This window comes from Rhipicephalus microplus, unplaced genomic scaffold (assembly GCF_043290135.1).
Source record: "Rhipicephalus microplus isolate Deutch F79 unplaced genomic scaffold, USDA_Rmic scaffold_12, whole genome shotgun sequence".
NCBI lineage: Eukaryota > Metazoa > Arthropoda > Arachnida > Ixodida > Ixodidae > Rhipicephalus > Rhipicephalus microplus.
In genome coordinates, this window is record NW_027464585.1 from 27742190 (window position 1) to 27767363 (window position 25174).

A 25174-nucleotide genomic window follows, 5' to 3' on the forward strand; every position below is an offset into this window, starting at 1 on the left:
GCGACAATAATACGGATGGAAGTTCCAGCTTTTCGAGCATGCAATCAGGCGATAAACGCATGAGAAATCGGGCTAAAAAATGTGGACTTGAGCGTCTGTTTGAACAGGACTATACTTACAGAGGAGAAGCATATTTAGCCCATTGAGGAATAAATTTCTGTAAAGGCCTGATATTTCCTTCACCAGTAAGCACTTTTCTATGCATTTCATCAGTGCTTCTTTAGTGCTACTTCCCAGTTTGTTAATGAGACGGATGGGAGACCCATCTAAGCCCGGGGAAGTGAGCTTAGATATTTTTCCTTCGGCCTTCTTCCAGTTGGAATTCTCGAGTACTGCCTCTTCCTTGGTTGCACTATTTTTCATACTTTTACTCACCGGGGAAGTCCCCTGGGCACCCTTTGTAGATGAATCTGCTATTGCCTTTCGGATATAACCTAGAGCTTCATACCCTTCGAATTTATTTTCTCCTTTATGTACCATACATTGTTGCATTGTGACAGACTTCCTACTTAGCACTTCTAGGTGACTCCGAAATATTCTAGGCACAGCCTTATTCTTTTAGCAAATCGCTGTCATCCAGCGTTAACTTTCATCTTTATTTTTGCCTCAATCAATTTCACCACAATGGTTTCTTTTCTCTAAATATATTTCCCATATTTGATTGACTTCAGCCTGTGGCTGCTTCTCCCTTTTTGCCTGTCTGTGCTCACGCCACTTCTTGATCGCTTCCTGGATTTCTCTGTTCCATCTACTTTTTGGCTTTCTCTCTCCTTTCCAGCAAGTAGTTTTCTTCTCTTTTTTTTTCATCTCCCTCGTTATAACATGTAAAAGCTCACTATGCTTCCAGTCATTGCTCTGTAGTTTTCCTACTTTGTTCTTGACTGTTGCGGCTAAATTTCTTACCTTTGTGTCATTTAAATAACAGTTTCCAAACTTTAATTCTGTGTATCTTCAGTTTTATATCCCATTTGTAATGCTACGCGTTTATTTTATTTATTTATTACATACTGCTGACCTGTTTACCAGGTCTTAAGCAGGAATGGGCATACAGAAATGTTTACTACAAAAACATAATTGACATCACACAGCATACTGACAGTCGTTACAATTCAACACTTTTGTATTAACTAAAGAAAAACATTACAACAATGGCATAGCTTTGCTGATCTAAACGTACTAAAAAAAATGGAACCATTGTGCAACTCTGGGCTGCATGACTGTACAAAAAAAAAAAAAAACTGTTAGTGGTTTTTGAGAGCATGTAGAAATAAATCAACTGTTGGACACTGTACAGCATCGGGTGATAGGCAATTCCACTCACAGGTAGTTCTTGGAAAAAATGAATACCTGAATGTGTCTGTGCGGTTTACGTAATCTAAAACTTTTTTGAATGATGTGAGCGCATAGCATATTCACTTATTTGTCTAATGTGCACTGTTTTCTGATCACTACCCAAGCTGTTAATGCTTTCCTCATCTATTCTCATCACTCTGAGGTTGCCATAGATTTCCCCTGTCATAAGACAATTATCAATGCTCGATTGCCTGTGTTCAACTTCCCACCTGACCTGCCCCTCACACTTAGGCCCTGTGTTCACTATCTCAAGACCATGCTGCTCGCAGAGATCTAGCAGTAACCTGCCATTGGTGTCTGAATATCTGTCACGGTCCTGTATGTGAGCATTCATGTCCTCTAGAAGAATTATTTCGGCTCCACGACCAAATTCGTTGATATCAGTGCGCATACAATTCACCATCTCTTAATTTTTTTTTCCTTGCAGTTATTCCTCGTTCGCAAGTAAGCTACACATACAGACACGTTTTCTTTCCCCCTGCTATGCCCAAACCCCAGAGGTGGCCTGAACAAGTTTGTTTCACTTTATCCCATTTGGCTTTTTGCTATGAATATGATTTTTGCGTAAATCATTTTTTGCGTGATATGTGGCTTGGTCTAGAGAGGCACAGATGAGGCATCTCATCTCAATTTAAAACAAGAAATTACTTATCCCGTATGCTGAAGAACTGAGTCGGTAACACATAGGCCCACACTATCAGTGTCGTGTTGAGAAGCATTCTCCTTTTTACGTGGAGGAGGCCCGTTGCTGCTGAAGTCAAAGCGCTACCGTTTGCATGCGTGCCTGCTGATTCACCATCGCCATTCTGTGGAGTCACTGTCTCTACGCACAATAGATTTGGCATTCTTTTCAGCGGTCGTTTCAGGCACTTCAGATGCAGTGTAACCTTTGGCCCCCGTCGCTTCCAAAAAGTCGGCAGTAGAGCCAGCCGTTCTCGCAGAGTTTGCCTTTTTTTTTTTTTTTTTTGCTGAATGGCCAGGTATTTTGGGAAGCACCGGTAAAATGGGAGGCACAGCATCTAAAGTGAGCTTAGGTTTGTTTGGTGCCTGCAACAGGACGTTTATCTTGCATTCTGGATGATATGTGGAAGATATCGCTTTTCGAAGGAAATGCTTCGCGCACGTATGGTTAGTAGACTGCAAGGCTGTCAGATTTCGGAATCGCCCATTGCCACTTATCCAAGCGCTCTGGTTCACGCGGAGCCCTGAAAAGTGACACACGCTCCATACAAATCTGATACCCCGACTTGTAAATTGGGACAAAACACCACTTGCCGATTTTGAGGGGCAGCCAGTGACAAGACTGCTGATGCGTACTCAGAGTCACATGCAGCACCGAGGTCTACATGCACTGAATCACAAAGCGCGAATCAGCTGAACAAATGTACTGGCAGGGCTCACAGGCACAGGGCGGCGCATTTCTAAATCACAAAAGCCCATGCACACAAAGCTTTTAGGAAGATGCTCTTTGGTGCGCGCATTTCGTAATGAGCGCCGCACTGTGCGAATACCTGGCATGCCATACATTAGCGGCATCGCAGCTTGTGCGACGGCAACTACTCTTACACCGAGCTGTGGGGTGAGTGCTTGAGAGAGGTTCACTTGCGAATAGAAACTCAGTTGAGTTCGGATTCTGACAGCTGAGAGTAATAAAAAATCACGAAAATAAAGAAATCACAATAACACAGTAAATACAGTCACTTTGAATGCTCTGGCAGAGATGTCTGCGAAAAGCACAACACAGCGGAGTACTCAACTTTGGACTATTCATATTAATACACGCGTTACTGTGAGCTTAAATGAGAGGCACACGCTTCTTTTTCTCACTAAAGTGACCTGGCTCAGAACACTTGTATTAAAGCACAGGTGGCTTGTAACTTTGGTGAGGTGAATAATTTATTGCTTCAGATATTTTTCCTTCGATTGATCAAAGCTGTGCATGAGCCAACTTCGTCGAAATTTCAGTCTCGTGTGCATTCTACTACAATCGAATGTGCCCCTGTTCAATGGTGTTTTCATGTGCAAGTTCGTAAGCGTTCTTAAGCCCACAGCTTCAACTAGATTCGTAAAACATCGCACAAGTATCAAATTCCTGGGTAAACTTGACTTAAGCGCTTACAGACTGGATATAACATCAGATTATCTTTCCTGTGCACCCACAGTGACGCAGTCACCGTGACTTTTTAGCGAAGGTTCGTGGACAAACCCACTTGTCAAGCATCCAATAATTTCTTGGCTTTGAGTCGTTCGTGCATTGAAAAACTTGTATATGCACCAAGCAGTCCTTTATGTCTCAGAGTTGTACCTTCAAAACAAGTCCAGCGTCAAATGCCGCTTCCTAGCTCGTAGAATGAGTGGGTCAACACACACTGCAGAGAGCCACTTTGTCCAAGTATCGCTGTTTAGCATCCGCGTCCAATTTCTCAGCGTACACGCTCAAGCGAGCCCAGCGGGCATCGCCCATGAATGCAGCGAAATTCACAAATTATAAATGTCGTACCTTCTAAATCTAAATAAAATAAATCAAGAGCAACACGCCCACAGTAACTTGTGTGCACCTGTTGAAACCGCCGGACCCAACAGCCGGTATGCCGCCGCCCGCCAGTATGATGGCCTTCAAAATGATGGCCGCGCGGTTGCCAGCACAGCTGGCGCACTTTTTGCTGCCGCGCTTCGCCAAGCTGACGTCCCGTGAATAGAACCTATAATGCAACTGAGGCGAATAACTATCACTTTTGTTCATTTATATCACTGGTACCTATAGCACGATTCAAAATAGCCGGCCATCCTGCTATTTTTGGTGCTGGGAGCGCTACCAGTGGCGCTACCTCTCGGTCACCTGCAGATCACACCACAGCTGACCATTTCTCCACAGAAAAGAGTTACGTCAGGCTGAGCTGCTCCTCAAGCATTTTGTCTGCTAGGCGTACATATTTAGTCATGCCTTGTCACCTGCAGTACCATCATCTCCGTACAAAGTTTTGTCTAGGGGTCAAATACAACACTCTGGAGCTTGGAATTGCCACGATTCGGGGCATCGTGAATCATTTTTGCCTTTGCAGAACAGGGATTTTAAAATAGACGGAGTTCCAAAGCAGCAATGACCTGCCCGAGGATGCATGCTTTGGCCATGCTCGCTCGTGCGTTCAAATTAGCTATATTGGTGTGTTTTGACATGCACAGCATTCAGGTATACACAAAGGGGTCAATGGAATATCAGTAGAGGGAATGCGCACCAGTGGAGCAATACAATACGTTTTCTGGTTGCCAGATTTTTTTTCGCGCCTCCAGATGGCCCCACCTATCTGGCCTCTCAAGGTGACGGCGACAGTGACCCACCCGGTATTACGCGGACGCAAAAAAGTCTAGGGACAAACCAAAATTCATAATTAATGATAACTGCACCATGACTTACTGGGTTAAGCTACTTTGGAGCAGCTTTTGCAGCAGACAAAAATATGTTTTAGAGAAGCAAAATTGCCTTTCAGAGAAGATATTGCTAGAGTCAATTTTAGGACCCCTATTGTGTTCACGAAGAAATCCATAAACAGGGATTGTTTCCAGCTGACGTTCTCACAAGTGGTCTTGTGCTTCTAAGAACAAAACTGTTTTGTTCTAGCCTTGAGAAAGACAAGTCTGCTTGTCGAAACGTCGGCCTGACACAGCCTTTGTTTACCGATTTTTTTACCCGCCCTTCCTGATGTTTTTTTTAAATACTGTGCTCATGACCCACGAATGATAAAATTACAATGTGCTGCACGCCACTCAAGCATAATGAAGTGAAAACAAAAAAAATATATCACCGACAGATAACCTGACCATATTTAATATACAAAGCCAAGCATAAAATTTCAAACATAGCACTTCATTATAACATGACTGAAGATCAGTTGACTGGCAGTTTTTCAGAAGCCACATTTTTCAAACATGCTTGAAAATTCAGACAATTGCCCGACAGCCCTATCACAAGCCCTATCGACGTCTATGGATAAGAATATCTGAAATTTTCAATGCTGAAACCCTTCGGCGTTCGATTTCTTGGGCTTTCAGCCATCATTCCAGGCATGAAACAGCATTACTTAAAGTCCCTACCTTTGCTACGTCTATCACCTCGTAGGCTTAAACGAACGCTTTCAAAAATCGTTCGACGTCACAGTAATGTTCAAAAGTCGGCTTTGCCGCAATGCAAAAATACTATGGGGTGAAGATAATTAAATTTGAAGGGGCAAGTATCACCACGGAGTGAGGTGATGTCTAACGGATAAGCACCGGAAATGTTCGAAGGCGTAGTGGAGGATTTGCGTGCAAACACGCCAGTAAGACTTAATCGCTTTACAATAAGCATCTTCAGCTAACTGCTTGTTACTTGTCAACGTATGCACGCTTTTAATCACTCACGCACACTGCCTTTCTGTGCAAATCGGCTAAGTTCCCCGCACAGACGCGGTGCCTTCATGAATGAAAGCAGCTTCCTATCGCCACGCCCGTGTGCAATCAGGAACAAAGTAGACATCAAGAACACTTTTTTTATGACACACACGTTTGTACAAAAGTGCCCCAGTAGGAACGGCGTCAGCTGTGTAGGCTATGAGCTGCATACAACTAAGAACGATCGGCCCCAAGTAGTAGCAAGTGTTACGTGCTTCTCGCCAGAGATTTTCGTACAGTGGCGCATCTTCTAACTGCACACACGCATCGTGGAAGTACGGACGAGTATTTCTCTATTCTGCCACATCCTTTATGTTCTGCGTCATCAATTCCACACACTTTATGCGATAAGTCCGCAACTTATTCCGGGCTTCGCTGGTATCGACGGCACTGATCATGCAATGCATATTTGAAAATGAATGCTGGCAGGTCCTGAATGTATTTAGGACAGCTTGAGCGTGCACTGAAATACCTGATAAGTGTACTCTTGGAGGAATTGAAGCTGTATCAGACGGGGCTGTGGCGATTTGATTACTTGATCGGATAAAAAGTCATGAATCTTTTTTCTAACAATTTTGCGGTCTCTAGAAAGTCCAAAAAATCAGGCATTCACTGCGTCCTGACCATGCATAGTCCCAACATTGACATTTGGCCCAGTTCGGCTTGGCTTGGCTTGGGTTGCACATTACAAAGGTGCACGGCAATGTCATTTTCAACGGGAGAGCCTAGAGTATTTTCGTTTCTGAAAGTCCGAGCACGCCCTTTGGCACATGTTGGGCGCAGACTCGCCAAATTTCGAGGAAATGTAGCAGTGTGTAGCAGCCAGGGCAATTCGGCGCAGTTTGGCGCAAATTGGTGCAGCAGTAGCATCACTTCCTGCATGTTATTTGTTAGCAATAATATCTATCTATACGCTACCCTACTTTGATAGCTTGTGGTCCCGTTGGCGCGTAACATATGTATAATGAAAAGAACATATTGTGGGCATTTATTACTTACATCATTCTCATTTCTGCATGATCATGATCACCATCATCCACTTCCCTCTTCCTCATGGCCACTCGGTGCCATCATCATCGTCTGTGGACTGGCTCTGCCCGTTCGTTTTGCGAGGTCTTCCCTCAAATAAACGCTGTCGCAACTAAGACTACCAAGACTTCATACGTGGTGGAGGTGGATTTTCGGTCCTTTGACCTCCCGCAGTCCGCACTATCCCCTGGAGCTTCATTTAGGCCGCCGACTGCACCCACTGTCAGGCAGCACGTCCAAGACCAAGCCTGCTGGCGCTGATGTCATAAACCACGCACCGCCGCAAGCCTCTTCCCCCCCTATTTACATACACGGACATCAGCGGGAACCCCCGCTCTTCGCTGCTCTTCGTGCAGAAGACGTAGAAGACTGGCTCGATGACTACGACCGCGTAAGTGCCGCTAATCAGTCGAACGAGGCCGCCAAACTGCGTTACGCCCCTTTTTATCTGACCGGAGTCGCAAAGACATGGTATTTTAACCACGCCATTGACTTACCCGACTGGGCTACCTTCCAGCAGCAGCTGCGACACGTTTTTGGGACACTGGACATTCGATCCGCCATCGCGAAGAGGACACTCGATACTCGCCGACAACATCCCGGTGAATCGTACACGTCATACATCGAGGATGTCCTCGCACTGTGCCGGTGTGTCAATCAATCCATGCCGGAATCCGACAAAGTGCGCCACATATTGAAAGGCACTGGGCCTGTTGCCTTTAATGCCCTCACTGTGCAAAACCCAGCTATCATAGCTGACATCGTGACGACATGCCAGAGCCTTGATGCGCTTGACTCCGTTCGTCTCCGACCGGACATAGACGACCACCACTCCACGTCTCATGGCCACCTGCGTGACCTCATCCGGGACATTATACGCAAAGAATTGCGTTCTATGGGCTTCACACCTCCTACACCACGTCCTACACAGTCTTCGGGAGTGCCCTTGCGTGACATCGTCAGGGAGGAACTTACATCCCTGACCGGTTTTGCACCCGTACAGCCACCTGCTGCACGTCCCATATCCACCTACCTTCAAGTTGCTGCCATACCTTCCAGCGACGTACACGCGACATTGCCGCTGCCAACCTACGCGTCGGTTGCTGCCGCTCCCCTGGTGAATTACCGTTCGACGCTCGCTGACTCTTCTTCGGCCCACTTGACCGGGCTATCTCCAGGGGCCCCGAACCCCTTCTACTTCACACCCTGGCGCTCGTCCCGCCCTGTCTGCTACTACTGCGGATATCGCGGCCACATATCTCGTTTCTGCCAAAAGCACCAGCAAGATGAGTGTCGGAACGACATGCGTGGACAGGATTTGTACACTGGGACCTCTTATCAAGGTCGGCAATATTCGTCTCCCCCGCACCGGTCTTCATCTCCCCCGGCATCGACTGCACCGCGAAACAGCCGAAACATGAGACGCTGCTCGCCTTCGCCCTTCCGCCGCTCCACTTCTCCACTTCGGAACGCCTCATTCTCCTCTGATATTAATTCGGAAAACTAAATGATGCAGTTTGTGGAGGAAAAACTGCATTCGAAACTAGAACTGAAATTCCTCCATCAGGTACGTGCAACATGGTTTCTGTGAAGTAGAAGGAGTGCGAGTCGATGCTTTGGTGGACACAAATGCGACATTGTGTTATACGTGCTGATTTGTGTGAACATTTAAAGAAAGTAATGACGCCTTACGATGGTCCCACGTTAGTTGCTGCCCAGGGGAACGTCATTCGCTCTACCGCGTTTTGTACTGTGCGTGTTTTCATCGACGGCATCTGCCATCATGTCCAGTTTGCTATCCTGTCCCGCTGCTCACACCGATTAATTTTAGGGTGGGATTTCCTATCGTCTGCTTCCACGGCTATTTGTTGAGGGCAACGCGTGGTTCACTTTACAGACACCGACTACATGCTTCACGACGACAATCAAAAGCCACTGCGTTTGGTCGCAACAAAAGACATCGAACTGCCGCCATTACAAGAACAAATTGTCAGCATTACGTCCAACGACATCTATCACGGTGATGTATTGGTCTCCCCGCCACCACTTTGCGTTCGTAAAGGCATAGTTCTTCCATCCGGTGTCGTTCGTTTTTGCAATGACTCTGCGCTTATCACCGCTATAAACCTTACACCAGAGAAGATCTTACTGCCACGGGGCACTACTGTGGCCCGTGTTGCCAACTTCGAGCCTGTATTTGTCATGCCAATTCAGGCCATTGCATCCAAAGACCCTTCTCTCGGTGAGCATGTTTCCACCTCCCCCTTTACCACTGCTATCAGCAGCGACTTGACGAATTCACAGTCGCAGCAGCTGTTCGCATTGTTGCATAAGCACGCAAATTCTTTCGATATTTGCTCGTCTAAGCTGGGTCGCACTACTACTACAACACATCGAATTCAAACAGTTGAGACATCTATCTACACCGCCGACCCTACCGCGTGTGTCTAGCTGAAAGAAAAATTATAGAAGAAAATGTTGCTGACATGCTTAAGCGAAAAGTAATCCATCCCTCATCTAGCCCTTGATCGTCTCCTTTTGTTTTGGTTCGTAAAAAGGATGGCACAGTGCTTTTTTCGTGGAATACCGGGCGCTCAATAAGATCACACGTAAGGACGTGTACCCTATGCCACGCATTGACGACGCCCTTGATTCCCTACAAGGCGCGGAATTTTTTTCAAGCATCGACTTGCGTTCTGAGTACTGGCAGATTCCCATGCATGATGATGATAAAGAGAAAACGGCGTTCGCAACCCCCGATGGGCTATATGAATTCAACGTGATGCGTTTCGGGCTCTGCAACGCACCCGCGACTTTTGAGCGCAGGATAGACATCGTGCTGCGCGGCCTGAAATGGAAAAGTTGCCTTTGCTACCTGGTCGATATTATTATCTTTTCGTCAACGTTTCCTGAGCACCTAGAACGATTGGATCAAGTTCTGACGTGCCTTGCACTAAAGAAAGACTCTTTCGCTAGCAAATCTATCAAGGTCTTAGGACACGTGGTTAGCAAAGATGGCATTCGGCCCGACCCTGACAAGATTTCTGCAGTGCTTCACTTTCCGCGTCCCGAAAGACCAAAGGAGCTTCGCAGTTTTCTTGGCCTCGCCTCCTACTTTCGCCGGTTTATAGAGAACTTCACCTCTATTGCTGCTCCATTACACCAGCTACTTGCTTCCAACGTCCCCTTTCTGTGGTCTCAAGAATGTCAAATGGCATTCGACCAGTTGAAGCGGGCCCTCACATCTGAACCTCTGCTCTGCCACTTTGACGAAGCCGCACCGACTTTCCTCTCTACTGATGCTAGCGGCCTTGGTATAGGAGCAGTTCTTCTACAACGCGACAAGTCTTCCCTAGAGGAAGTTGTTCCATATGCCAGTCACGTACTCATCACTGCCGAAAAAAAAACTACACGGTAACTGAGCAAGAGTGTTTGGCTGTGGTTTGGTCGGTGCAGAAGTTCCGTCCCTATCTCCACGGCCGGCACTTTCAATTGTTACGGACCACCATGCTTTATGCTGGCTTTCTACACTAAAAAACTTGTCCGTACGCTTGGGTCGGTGGATACTACGCTTGCAGGAGTACGACTTTGAGATACCGTATTTACTCGCATAATTGGTGCACACGCATAATAGGCGCACCGCTAGTTTGGTCGCGGAAAATTCGATTTTTTTCAATTCCGCGCATACTAGGCGCACCCCGAACTTGGCCGTGATCAGAAACGATTCTACCCCCCAGCGGTACAGTTGGAATGCGGTCCCCGTACCCTGAAGAAAAAAAGAAAGCAAATCGACGAGCAAATAAAAAAAATTTGAAGTGCAACGACCTAACCAAAGTGTTTGTCGAAATAAAACTTGAAAAAAAAAAAAAGCGTTCATGAGCGAAAAAAAAAAGACTGTTCCATCAATTACTGATATCCCCCAAATCGCCGCGCTTTTTGGAGGTCACGTGTACAACGCCGGGGGCTCGATCGCCATCACCACCATCAGAGAAAAAGAAAGAAACGCCATTTTGCAAGCGGTGTGCGTATGTTGTGGTCGTGTATTGAACTTTGGTTCCACCATGGGGAAGTACGCGAGCTACACGGCTGGGTTTAAACTGAAGGCAGTGCAGTACGCGCTGGAGCACAGCAACCGGGCTGCAAGCAGGCATTTCGGCGTTGGAGAAACCAGTATTCGGTATTGGAGGGACCAAGAAGAAAAACTTAAGGCGACTTAAGTTTAGCTTAAGGGAAAAGGAGGAACAGCTACGACTTTTGTGTAAATAAATTTTACGTGTGTGTGTGTGCAGTTGACAGCTCTCGCTTGTTCATTAAAAGGTATGTAGGTATGTTTGTTTTATGCTGAATTAATTGGTAAACGATAAAGTCGCCTTTTACTTGACAAGTGTGCAGATTTAAAGCGCGAGAACCGAGTTAAAAAATTTTTCGAAAATTTTACCCCGCGTAATTGGCGCACCCCTAACTTCGAGCCGCATTTTCTGAAAAAAAAGTGCGCCTATTATGCGAGTAAATACGGTAACTTAAAAACCAGGTAGAAAACACCAAGACGCCGACGCTTTATCTCATTGCCCGCTTCCAACTACCCATATCAGCGTCGGTGAGAACTCAAGCGCCACATCTACCAAAGTTCATACGCTCGCATCGATAGGGCAACCCTTTTCGGACGACGAGCCAACATTTATCTACCGCCAGCGATCCGACCCATACTGCAGATGCATGATTGACCACCTTTCGGGAGTTTCACATCCACCAAACGCGTGACTTCGTCATCAACTCCTGCATTTTAAGCTGGACAATGGGGTTCTCTATTGCCACATTTACCACCATGACGGTCAGCGCTGGGTTCCTGTACTGCCACGCTCTCTTCGACTTCAAGTGCTCGAAGCCTTCCACGATGACTTGACAGCTGATCCTCTTGGTTTTAAAAAACTCTTGACCGCATTCGATGTCGTTATTACTGGCCTGGCCTTTCTTCTAGCGTAGAGCGGTACGTCGGTTCCTGCTACCCATGCTAGCGTCGTAAACGCCCGTCTGCACCTGCTGGACCTCTACAGCCACTTTCGTGCCCTTCAATGCCGTTCGAGGTTGTAGGTGTCGACCTTTACGGACCTCTCCCCGTAACATCTGCTGGCAAACGATGGATAGTGACTGCCGTGGACCACCTGACACGATACGCTGAGATGTCCTCTGTTATTACAGGCTCAGCTGTAGAAGTTGCAGATTTTATTCTTCAGTCATAATCCTGCGTCATGGGGCTCCTCGTGTACTGCTTTGTGACCGTGGCAAAGTGTTCCTGTCACAAATGGTAAATGAAGTACTGCGCACTTTTGGAACTACTCATAAGACCGCTTCAAGCTACCACCCGCAGACAAATGGTCTCACAGAAAGATTTCATCGAACCCTTGCTGACATGATAGCCGTTTACGTCCAACCCGACCACAAAAACTGAGATACTCTTTCACCATTCCTGGCCTTCGCCTACAACACAGGCGTTCAGCGAACAACTTGCTACTCATCGTTTTACCTCGTGTACGGACGCACCTCGACTACCTTTCCTGACGTCTCCTTCTTTAACAGCCATAGAAATTCATGTCAGTCTTCTAGCGAAGAATACATTTCCTGCCTGGCCCAGTCCCGCCATCAGGCTCGCATCAATACTGAAGCCAGACAGCACGAGCGGAAGATCATCTATGACGCATCCTATCGCATTGTGTCTTTCCAACATGGTGACGAGGTGCTTGCTTTTCACACCTATTCGCACTCCTGGTCTCTATGACAAACTCCAACCACGCTTCATCGGGCCACACATAGCTTTAGAACAGACTTCCCCGGTCAATTATCGTGTGACATCACTTGTCGCCCCAACAGACCGCCGTTACCGCAGCACCGAGATTGTCCACGTTTCTCGCATGAAATCTTTCACGCGACATTCCCCGTCACTTTGACTTACGGCGGTCAAGGTGTCCGCTTCCAAGTGGGGGGAATTACTGTGGGCATTTATTACTTACATCGTTCTCATCCCTGCATGACCATAATCACCATCATCCGCTTGCCTCTTCCTCATGGCCACTCGGTGCCATCATCATCGTCATCGTCTCTGGACTGGCTCTGCCCGTTCATTTTGCGAGGCCTTTCCTCGAATAAATGCTGTCGCAACCAAGACTACCAAGACTTCATAATATTGTTACACGACATCGGCAACGAAAGAGCATCATAGCCGACGAAGACGATGGAAGCGACCGTGCTGATGTTGTTGCTGCTGTTGTACCTCCATCTTAGCTGCAGCTGCCTCTGACTCTCCCTGCATATTTTGTAAATATATTTATTTCATTCATTCTCTCACCCCCGTGACAATATGTATAATCAAAAGGCGTCTGGTTCATTGTACCTTTTTTTTTTTTTCAGCATATGGTTTCCCGATATGCTGACTGACGAGTTAACATTGAACCATACCCTTTCCTTTTGCCGATATTTAATGAGTGGTTTGCATCTTTGAAATTTCAATAAATAATTCAAAGTGCGGCAACGAAGATCAAACACGACGAGTGAGTGCACTTTCAGGCTTCGGCGCCAGTCGACGCGACGATAAGAACAATCGTAACGCAGACGTCAATGGTAGCAGAGCATCGTCGCTCAGGATGGTATGTGTGGAATGTATCACACCCAACATCTAGCACTAGTTTCGATGTCCAAGGGGCACTCCATTTTTCATTACGCTCTGGTATGCTGCTTGCTGTTGATATAAAATAACGTCTACATGACATACATAATTCAAATTTGGTGAAGAGGACCTACGCACACCACGCGATCGAATAAAGGCACATCTAGATTCTGAAATTTGATGCGAGTGCTCTTTCAAGAACATGATCATTGCTTCACCATTTGAGGATAAAATGTAAGTAATTTCAGTTTTTCACTTTTGAAAAGCCAGAGCTCAGGAGCACTACTCACTTTTAGGCACATCGACACCAATTAACATTTGTTTTTTTGCTTCGTGAGATAACCATGAAACCCGTGACAGCATTGTACTAGTACTTTTTGAACATACAAAATATCCCCAATTATGTCCTTTTTAACAGGCACTCAGTTCAAGGTGAGCTAAAAACACAGCATGCCTTTTTGGAGTACAGTTTCTTCAAAAGGCAAGTCCCACAAAGTCCCATTTCTGTCGAAAAGTTAATTAGAGCACGAAAACTTGACTCGATCACTCACACACGCACACACCCATGCATCAAACACACAGCGCTCACTTCCAACTGATTTATTCATAGCCCGAAGGCTTCGAATATATACAGGACACATTGTGCGCACACACACCAAAGAAGGCCAACAGCATACATTATCAAAACGTACAGTTAATCAATGTCATAGCCTTAGAGCGATAAACTGAAGTTCGCTTGATAACAACAAAATTGAAGGACCGCTTACACAGTGATCTTTATTTTTTTCAATGGAAAAGGCTTCTAACACTTCACGTGAAGTTTTACTTGCGCTTCTGCCCAAAATCTTCGTTCCAGAAAATCGTGCGTCACAACCACACGAGATGACATGCGCAACCAGGTGCGCATACTTACTTGTCATCTTTTTTCGTTAATTTTGGACGTGTTCCCTTAATTGGTGTCACAAAACGAGCGGTCAAAAAGGGCGCGCCGCCAAATTCTCGCGTCGAAACGCCGGAGTGACGCCGCGAGGTCAACTATTAAAAAAAAAGGAGAAAAGAAAACAAACATTCAAAGACTCTCGGGCGCGCGACTCTCTTCCTCAGAAGCGTGGGCTCGCCGACGAACCTCCTAACCCCACATCGGCGGCCGAGCAAGCACTCGAAATTTCTAGATGGAAAGGGGCGTGGTGATCCCGGGTTGAGTCATCTGTCGCGGACGGCATTCGAACCGTCTCGCCCTCTCCCCCAGCCTTCGCTGCGTATCGCAGCCGACGAGATGACGAGAACTTTCTGGAATCTCTCGCGGAAGGTATTTAATCGAGCGGTCGAGACGAAAGATCAGGAGAAGACGGAAGTTAGCGCCAGAGCGCGTAGGGATTCCGCCGTGTAGTCGGCGAAGGTTTTGTCCGTGGAGGCAAAGCAGGAGAAGAAGATGATTTCCACCTGAGGGGTGACGACTCGAGGTACACGCAAGAGTGTGTGTTTACCGCTATCGAGCGAAGACGCGTGGCAACAGCTGCGTGTATGAAGCCGACGTGTTTCCGGCGAAGAAGTTTGAAGCTTGGAGAGTGGACTATTGAAGGCGCGAGGTTTCCTGGAAAAGAAACTTCGAGGGCCAAGTGAAAACGCGAGGTTTCCTGGAAGAGAAACTTCGGCGAGGTTTCCTGGAAGAGATACTTCGAGGCAGCGGAACTACAGAGGTTTGCTGGGAGAGAAACTTCGGCGGCAGCGGAACGACCACAACGCTGGACTTTGAGTGAGTGATTCTCGGAAGAGTATCATCCAGACTTTTGTTCCAAGAACTTCGGACTGAATAGGTTTTCTATCTCTTTAGTCTTTAAGTGTCTTGGTTGTTCAATCCATGCGACTGCATTGTAGTGCGTATTGTTCTCTGTGTCCGTTGTTCGAGTGTGGCTGATTGTACTGTGTAGTACGTTGTTTGATTGGAGACATATTGTATGTAACTATTGTGAAGTGTGCATTCTTGTGTATTGTTTTCGATCTGCCAATATTGAGAATATAATTTTGTTTGTTTATCAACTCTCGGCTCTGACTTGTTCTTTGGGCCACAGCCGGCGTCCGCTGGCGCACCAATTAGGACCACTTCTAAGTTGTCCACGCTTTCATGGTGTGGTTCGGGGGGCCGATACTTGGGCCCTTGGAATTAGCCCGGCGATCGCCTCCCGAATTAACGGGACCTGTGTGACAATTAATCTGGCGTCCGCATCAGGACCTTTTGGTGCACAGTGTGTCCAAAGTAGTGAGAAAGAGCCTCGAGTTGTTAATAGTGCTATCGGAACAATTTTGTGTGTTGCTCAGTGTTCTCGTTAACGAGTGCAGGAGAGTGTTCCGATAGACTGATTTAGGCAGATACTCTTTGCACGCGGCAAGGTTTTATTTGCGAGACACCATGGATCTCGAAAAGTTAGTAGCTCTTGGTGAGAAGATGGGTTTTTCTGGCGCCGAACTACGGAAGTGGGTAAGCCAGAAGGAGAAAGAGGCGGTGGAGAGAGAGAGGTTGGCAGCTGAGAGAGCCAAGGAAGAAAAAGCAGCTGAGTTGGAACGAGAGAGGTTGGAAGCTGAAAGGGCGAGAGAAGAAAGAGAAGCAAAGGAGCGACAGCTAAAAGAAGAAAGAGAAGCAAAGGAGCGACAGCTGAAAGAAGAAAGAGAGGAAAGGGAACGGCAGCGGCAGCACGAGATGGAACTCGAGCACTCCGTTTGCAACAGCGAAGTGAAACTCCCGTCCAAGCTAGTGTTGAAAGCAGCGAACGGGAAGATCATGGCTTCCGCTTGAACCCAAGCAAGCTGCTCATAGCGTTTGATGAAAGGAAGGACGACCTTGACGTGTACCTTCACAGATTTGAGACGATTGTGAGGAGCCAGAATTGGCCGGAACATCAATGGGCAACTGCTTTAAGTACTTGCTTGAGTGGTGAAGCGCTCAGTGTGTACGGTAGGCTGATGCCAACCGATGCAGCCAAATATGCAAAGGTGAAAACTGCTTTGCTGAAGCGATTTAGATTTACTGTGGAAGGATTTCGGGACAGATTTCGTACAGGAAAGTCAGCTGATGGTGAGACGGCTACACAGTATGCCGCCCGACTTTGCCATTATTTCGACAGATGGATTGAACTTTCAGGGACAGAGCAGGAGTACGATGAGCTTAGAGAGCTCCTAATTAGAGAACAATTTCTTACTAGTTGCCACCCAAGCCTGTCGCTGTATTTGAAAGAGAGGAAGGCTGAGTCGATTGAAGCATGCTCGAATTGGCTCATCAATTCTTGGAAGCGCAAGGTGGAACTAATTTGGCCAGGGTCAAGGAGTGTCCTGAAGATTCGAAGAAATCGGCTCCCGAAGAAAAGAAGCGTGCACTGGAGAGCATTCCGCGATGTTTTCTGTGTAACCGAGTGGGTCACCATGCTAAAAACTGCCAAACTATCTTCACGAGCCCCACGGTTGTAAAGTGTTTCAAGTGTGGTCGGACTGGGCACAAAGCAGACACATGCCGAAACGGAGCGAGTCAAACTCACCAGGTGTCCTGTGTGCTAGCAGCTCCGAAATCCGATAATGCCGTCACCGACGGATTTGTAGATTTGAAAAATGGGGAGAAAATCCCTATTGTGGGTGCTGTAATGACAAAACAGCCAACCGGTGTTTCGAAGGGAATGCCAACGCTGCCTGGAAAAGTTGCGAACAAAAAGATGACGGTGTTAAAAGATACCGGCAGCTCCACTGTTATCGTGCGGAGAAATTTGGTGCGGGAAAGTGAGTTAACAGGCAAAACGAAGCCGGTTTGCCTAATTGACTATACGGTTTGGATGCTTCCCGAAGCACAAATTGCGGTTGAAACCCCGTACTTCAGCGGAAGGGTTACTGCTTTATGCATGACGACCCCCCTGTACGACCTTGTCATCGGAAACATCCACGGGGCGCGAGGACCGAATGATCCGGGATGCTTGGGAGAAGACCCTAAGATAGAGTCCTCGCCAACCCAGCGACCGCGAGATACAAGGGAGGAGCAGCCCATGACGGATCTCACTAGAGCCCAAGGTGAAGCCGCGGCGCATGAGACAGTGAATGAGAAGATGATCGTGTTGAATGAGTTCACGGGCCGGGCAGCTGGACTTACGTCGGCACAACCTCAACCGAGCAACAGTGTGAAGGTGACGGAGTCGGCCAGCCAGGCCAAATGTCGGGACGTGAACAAGCGGGTGAATAACCGGGCAGGATTGGTTGAGCGTCACGACCCGTTAGCAGTGTCGGAAGTAACAACGATGGCTGAGACGCCGCCTCAGATACCGTCGTTGAAAGGGGCTCGCCAGGACAAGGCGAGCAAAAACAATAAGAAGAGATCGAGAGAGCACCACTAGAAAGGGCGCAAGCGCCGCTCGAAATGCACAGGATAGGTGATGTGGTCAAATCGGAATGTGTTTGGCAGGGCTGAGCGCCATATGTTGTGTTAATGTTCTTGTTATCCCGCGTCACAACTGTATGTCGAGCGAATCAAAATGTTTCTTACGGTGATGTGATGTATAGTATTGTATAATTGTTGTAATGAGAGAACTGTGTACATTTGTATTGTTTGGAATGTGTGATGGAGTGTTGCATTCATGTACCTGTGGCTATATTTCATGTGTTGTGGAATTGAATTACAATGTACAATCGTATTGAGTGATCTACTGTGAATGTGAAGTGTCATGAGCTACGAATTGTGTTACAGTCTGTGAGAGTGTGTGGTGACTGTTCGCACTTGTTTGTATGGTTTTGAATATTATGAGATAATATTCTTAAAGTGGGGGGCAGTGTCACAAAACGAGCGCTCAAAAAGGGCGCGCCGCCAAATTCTCGCGTCGAACTGCCGGAGTGACGCCGCGAGGTCCACGATAAAAAAAAAGGAGAAAAGAAAACAAACATTCAAAGACTCCCGGGCGCACGACTCTCTCCCTCGGAAGCGTGGGCTCGCCAACGAACCTCCTCACCCCGCATCGGCGGCCGAGCAAGCACACGAAATTTCTAGATGGAAAGGGGCGTGGTGATCCCGGGTTGAGTCATCTGTCGCGGACGGCATTCGAACCGTCTCGCCCTCTCCCCAGCCTTCGCTGCGTATCGCGCCGACGAAATGACGAGAACTTTCTGGAATCTCGCGCGGAAGGTATTTAATCGAGCAGTCGAGACGAAAGATCAGGAGAAGACGGAAGTTAGTGCCAGAGCGCGTAGGGATTCCGCCGTGTAGTCGGCGAAGGTTTTGTCCGTGGAGGCAAAGCAGGAGAAGAAGATGATTTCCACCTGAGGGGTGACGACTCGAGCTACAGGCAAGAGTGTGTGTTTACCGCTATCGAGCGAAGACGCGTGGCAACAGCTGCGTGTGTGAAGCAGACGTGTTTCCGGCGAAGAAGTTTGAAGCTTGGAGAGTGGACTATTGAAGACGCGAGGTTTCCTGGAAGAGAAACTTCAGGGGCCAAGTGAAGACGCGAGGTTTCCTGAAAGAGAAACTTCGGCGAGGTTTTCTGGAAGAGATACTTCGAGGCAGCGGAACGACAAAGGTTTCCTGGAAGAGAAACTTCGGGGGCAGCGGAACGACCACAACGCTGGACTTTGAGTGAGTGATTCTCGGAAGAGTATCATCCAGACTTTTGTTCCAAGAACTTCAAACTGAATAGGTTTTCTATCTCTTTAGTCTTTAAGTGTCTTGGTTGTTCAATGCATGCGACTGCATTGTAGTGCGTATTGTTGTCGGTGTCCGTTGTTCGAGTGTGGCTGATTGTACTGTGTAGTATGTTGTTTAATTGGAGACATATTGTATGTAACTATTGTGGAGTGTGCATTATTGTGTATTGTTTTCGATCTGCCATTATTGAGAATACAATTTTGTTTGTTTATCAACTCTCGTCTCTGACTTGTTCTTTGGGCCACAGCCGGCGTTCGCTGGCGTGCTAATTAGGACCACTTCTAAATTGTCCACGCTTTCGTGGTGCGGTTCGGGGGGGCCGATACTTCGGCCCTTGGAATTAGCCCGGCGATCGCCTCCCGAATTAACAGGACCTGTGTGACAATCGGTCATTAATACACCGTTCGGTTTGGCCAATGTTCACTTTTCCGCAGGATAAGGGTATGGAGTACACAACCCCCATGGAACACTTAACAAAGGCCCTCTCCTGTTTCTTCTGACAGCCGCGCTTCTTTCTATCGCACACACTTTGGCACAGTCTTCCAATTTTTTCTGGTGCTTACACCAAGTAAAACTGCACGTGAAGTGTTAGAAGCCTTTTTTCATTGAAAAAAATAAAGATCACTGTGTAAGCGCCCCTTCAATTTCAATGTTACCAAGCGAACTTCAGTTTATTGCTCTAAGGCTATGACATTGATTAACTGTACGTTTTGATAATGTATGCTGTTGGCCTTCTTTGGCGTGTGTGCGCACATTGTATCCTGTATATATTCAAAGCCTTCGAGCTATGAATAAATCAGTTGGAAGTGAGCGCTGTGTGTTTGATGCATGGGTGTGTGCGTGTGTGAGTGATCGTGTCAAGTTTTCGCGCTCTAATTAACTTTTCGATGTGCTCTACCAACTAGCCCAACAACAAGTTCTCTTAGTCCCATTTCTGTGCTTGTGCAAATATTCTGAGTACTGTAGACTCTCAGTAAACCAAAATCTATTAAATGAAACTACTGCTTAAACAGAATTATTGCCTCTGCATTGCTTGGTTTCTGCCTTGTATTCTGCACTCATGTTCACCTCTCAGTAAACAGAACTCGTGTTAATAGAATATATTTTCTCAGTTCCTTCAGGTTCTGTTTACCGGGAGTCTACTGTACTTCGAATATTGAAACGAATATTACAATACCCGAATTTGCTTTGATTCAAATTTATGTTATAGAAAAATTCAAGGTATTCGAAATGAACAAATAGGTGGATATTAATTAGCATGTAACCCCTTGCAAAGATGGTTCCACTGCAGTAGAGAAGTGCTACACCGTGAATACACCTACTAAGAGAAACGCGCACTGCTGCAAATCCCGACTTCAAGATTAAATTAACATACTATCCTGACACCGATTTATCATGTTTTACACATAAAAGCTTATTGTCTTAGCTTATATGAGCTCCAAGTACAGGAAATTAAAAAAAAAAAAACTGATTCTACAGATCATTACTTGCACCAACAAAAGTCAATTTCTGATACTATTCAAAGTTGGTTCTTTTGAACCATAACAAAAGACATTCATGACATTTGCACATACCTTCAGATGTTTAAGACTGAATGTACCGTAATTACTTGAATCTAACACGCACATTTTTTTCGGTTAAGCGAATTCATAAATCGCATGCGCGTTGAAATCGAGTGCGAAAAAAAAAAAAATGAATACGGTCATTCTATTGCCATCGGCATTTCCAAAATGGCCACCCCCTACATGCTTTGGCATGACGCGTCGGCCATTTCTGCCTGTGTGTTTCTCTTGTGCGCCAATTCGTACGTGTGCTGAGGAGTTCGTCATCTTGTAGTTCATTAGCATTGACGGCATGGAAGGGCCGCGTATTTGGAATTGTTGGCCCCGCATCGCACGAAAGAGGGAAAAGAAAGAGTGCGAGGAAGACGTCAGCGCCAGCGTCAGGATTGCTCACGCGCTATTGGTTCCTCTCTGTAGGGGACGCGCACGCCTGTAGGTGACGTGCTGGTGACGCACGCATGCACCCGCGATAGAATGCGCGGAGTTTTTCTGGCTGTTCAATCATAGGGAAGCACCCACAACTTGCCGCCACACTCTTTCTCCATCTTTCCCTTATGCCTTTCTGCCTCTCTCTTTCCGTCTCCCTGCAAGAGCTGAGCCGAACCGTGCTGCCCGAAAGAGTTGTAGAAGAGTGAATTTTTTTGTTTTGTTTTATTCAACCAACCACTACATCATATGTGCCACCGCTGACATGGTCGATGGTCATGTGCGAATTAAAGTTCGAAATTATCATCTAACGTTCAATCACATGCATCGCAGCGCTTCTTTCACACACCATACTAGTTCCAACTGCCTTTGCAGAAACGCGATTCCGACTATCATGGCAGACGCCCAGACGCTCACGTCTGAATTAGACGCCAACACATCAAACATGAAGCGTGTTTCGGTCAATGACGCCGCTGCGAATGACATGGAAGCCTCGCGCACGTGCGGAATAGACGCCAGTTCGGCCGGCCCATCAGAGGTGAAGTGCCTCCTCGTCGACCTCTGCACGGACGGATGCGCACGAGTGGCTCGCCAGCTACAGCAAAGCAACTAATAGGACGATCCACGTCGTACTAGTTCCATTGTTGCTGTCTGTGCTGAAGGCGTCACGGAGGCACTTCACGTTGACAGTCAGAACCTCTTCGCTCATCGAAACCATCACCGTGCTATTGCCATCTTATCGAAATTCACTCGCTGGCCTCCTCGCCACACGGTAGCGATCTATCCAAGACACCGAAGGGGCGAGGGTGCTTCAGCACGATGGAACAGCCGTAAACACTTCTCTGTGTTTCCGTGACTCCGCGACGACAGTGACTGCCGGCGTGCCTTCGGGAGATCGGTGGCTGAGCGAAAATTCGCCCCATGTCTTTGCTTCAAATGACCACGAAGCGGGCAATCTTGGGGGAGTTAACAACGGCCTCTGTGAGGCTTCCGCGGCGTCTGAATAGGCAGCTCGAGCACCCAACTGAAGTCTTTTCTTCGCTACCTTATTGTTTAACCCAGACCCCGTCCCTCGTTACCACGGATTATGGCGGGGGCTGCGCCGCTTAGCTGGAGAGGGTCTATGGCAGAGCGGGGAGCATGGCTGAAAATGAGGAGCAGATGTGCAAGTTTAGCCGGTGTCATGCGTCACCAGTACGTCACCTCCAGAGGCGAACCAATAGCGCGCGAGCAATCCTGAGGCTGGCACTGGCGTCCTCCTGGCGCTCTTTCTTTTCCCTCTTTCGTGCGATGCGGGGCCAGCAATTCCAAATACACAGAAGGGCCGACTCCAAAAACTCGACGAGTGCACCACGATGCCGCTTTTAAAAGAAAAGTCATCGCGTGTGCCGAAACAGACGGAAATCGGGCCGCATCGCGGTCGTTCGGAGTACCCGAAAGGTGCGTGCGGGACTGGCGGAAACAGAAGCAGAAGATTGTCAACAGAAAAAAAAACACGCAGGCTTTAGTGGACTACAGCAGGGCCAGTTTCCGCAAATTGAAGAGCTGCTCGCCGAGTATGTGCTTGAGCAGCGAGCGGCACAGCGGCCCGTGATGACAGAAATGCTCTAAGTGCGGGCTATGCAGTTAGCTTTAGAAAAAGAGCTAATGCGGAGCCAGTTCAAAGCGAGCAGGTGCTGGCTAACTAACTTTATGAAGAGAAAAGCCTTTTCCCTCCGAAAGCGAACAGGCATGGGCAAAAACTTGCCGGAGGAGTACGAAGAAAAGCTTCACAGTTTTCAGAGGTTCGTCCTAAACTTGCGGCACAACAACGGCTACCTGCTTGGGCAAATCGGGAATGCTGATCAGACGCCTCTTTACTTCGACATGCCTGGCACCACAACCGTCGAGAAGAAGGGGGCGAAGCAAGTTCGCATGCTGACATCGCACCACGGTAAAACAAGAGTGACGGCAATGCTCCGTTGCGCGTCAGATAGCCACAAGCTTTCCCCGTACCTCATATTTAAACGGAAGACGCTCCCAAAAGGAGTCGTTTTCCCGAGTAGTGTGATCGTGCGGGCCAACGAGAAAAATGGGTGCGCGTTGCAATCAATGTCTTACTTTTTTTCTTTTTCGTCGTGAAAACCGAGTGCGCGTTAGAATCGAGGGCGCGGTAGAACCGAGTAAATACGGTACGTCATGAAAATGCGGTATAGCACTGTTGTCGGGCAAATGACTTCGCTTGGCAGGCAAAAGCCACTGCGTCTACCGCAGTTCCTGCTGTGTTTTCGCTGGTGCATGTGCTGTTTGTGGCGGTGCAAAGAAGAAAAAATAATGTACCTATGAGCTTTTACGGTGATTTGCGCAACAAGGCACAAAAAAGATAGGCCGGGTTTTTTTTTTTTTTTTTTTTTCAAGTTTTCTGTTGATGATAATCGTCGCAGATCAGCCGCAGCTGTGAAACATGAAAACTTGCCTTCGACGCCACTTCATCGGTTATGTTTTGGAGCAGCTTACCCAGAAAGAACGATTAGCTCTCTCTGGTGTGGGAATAAGCCCCAAAATTACGCATTCTTTATTAAGCCGTGGAGGCGTATCGAGCACGTTTACCTCAAAGCACGTTAACATTCTAGAAAGCACTGCCATATGCAAAGCATTTTTAACGGTTCCCATTGTTGATATAGCTGGAGAAGTCGTGACACGTCACAAAGATATCATCATACTCGCACAAACTAAAGGTGTCACTCGGGCATCGAGTCAGAGACTGAGCAGGTGTTCCTTTCTGCATGGGTATGGTTTATTAAAGTAGCGCTCGTCGTCACGCTGCGCTCGTCGTCACGCTGCGCTCGTCGTCACGCAATCGTAGAGTCCGGCAGTACGCTTTTAGCTGGGACGACTGGGCGGAGCATATGCGCCGTGACTTCACTCGGCGCCTACCGTGTTTACAAACATAGAATAGGTTTATAAGTGTACCGTATTTTCTTGCATATAAACCGCACCAAAAATTAAAAAAAAAATCACCTGAAAAGTGGGGGTGCGGGCTATCTGCCAATAATCCGGAATCGGAGGTAAACTTCACAGCAATGCATGGCCTCCCGTGCAGTCCGCATCCCCATCGGCATCATCTGGTGCAAAGGCAATAAAATCCAACGCAGGCCACAGACATATCCGCTCCGTAGTGTGTTTATTTACTTTTTGTGGGGTTTGTTTAATTTGGTCAACAGCGTCACAACAGCGATTTCAAGCGTATTTTTTCGAGTCAGGTGTGCCAGTTTGCACCATTGGTCAGCTTTGTCTAGGGAGGCACCATGAGTTGGTCTCGGCGGCAATCACCGCAAAGAAAAACTCAAGATTGTAGCTGCTGTGGAAGAAACTGACATCAGAGCTGCTGCGAGGAGGCACGACGACACCGAGCCCTGCATTCGCGACTTGCGAAAAAAAAAAAAGCCTCTCTCTCGAAAGTGCATGCAAGGAGAAGCGAGCATTTCGCGGCCCGAAGGCTGATGTGTACCCCCTTCTTGAGACGCAGCTTGTCAAATTTATTGAGGAGCGGAGGAGTAGCGGCCACACTGTGCCAACAGAGATGGCGCAAAGGGAAGCGCTGAGGCTGGCCCGCAAGATGAACATTTCACGTGAGTTTCGGGTAAGCCGTGGATGGCTCCAGCGATTCATGGCCAGGCACAGATTGTAGATGCGGCGGCGAACGACTATGTGCCAGCGGCTTCACAACGCCTAGGGGATAAGCTGTTGAGCTATCAAGGTTACGTCATCTGGCTGCCGAAGGAGCACAACTGCTCGCTCTCCCAGGACGGAAATGGTGATCGAACGGACGTGTACTTCGAGATGCCTATGAACACCATTCTGCAGAAAAAGGGCTCGAAATCTGTAAGCATACTGACTGGCAGAAACACCAAACTACGCTGCACAATGATGTGCGCTTTGGCAGACGGTACTAAACTGCGCCCGTACATATTCTTCAAGCGCCAAACGCTACCCAGCACTCCACCGCCACCAGGGATTGTTGTGCGAACCGAAGATAACGTGTGAATGAATGGTGACCTCGTCTGT

The 25174-nt window shown here is 47.5% G+C and overlaps 1 protein-coding gene across 1 annotated transcript in view; it reads right to left on the bottom strand.

Annotated features, from left to right (window-relative positions):
* The window catches only part of LOC119166703 (methylosome protein WDR77), a 136743-nt gene that overhangs the window by 14290 nt on the left and 97279 nt on the right, over positions 1 to 25174 (bottom strand). The gene's annotated exons all lie outside the window — the stretch shown is intronic.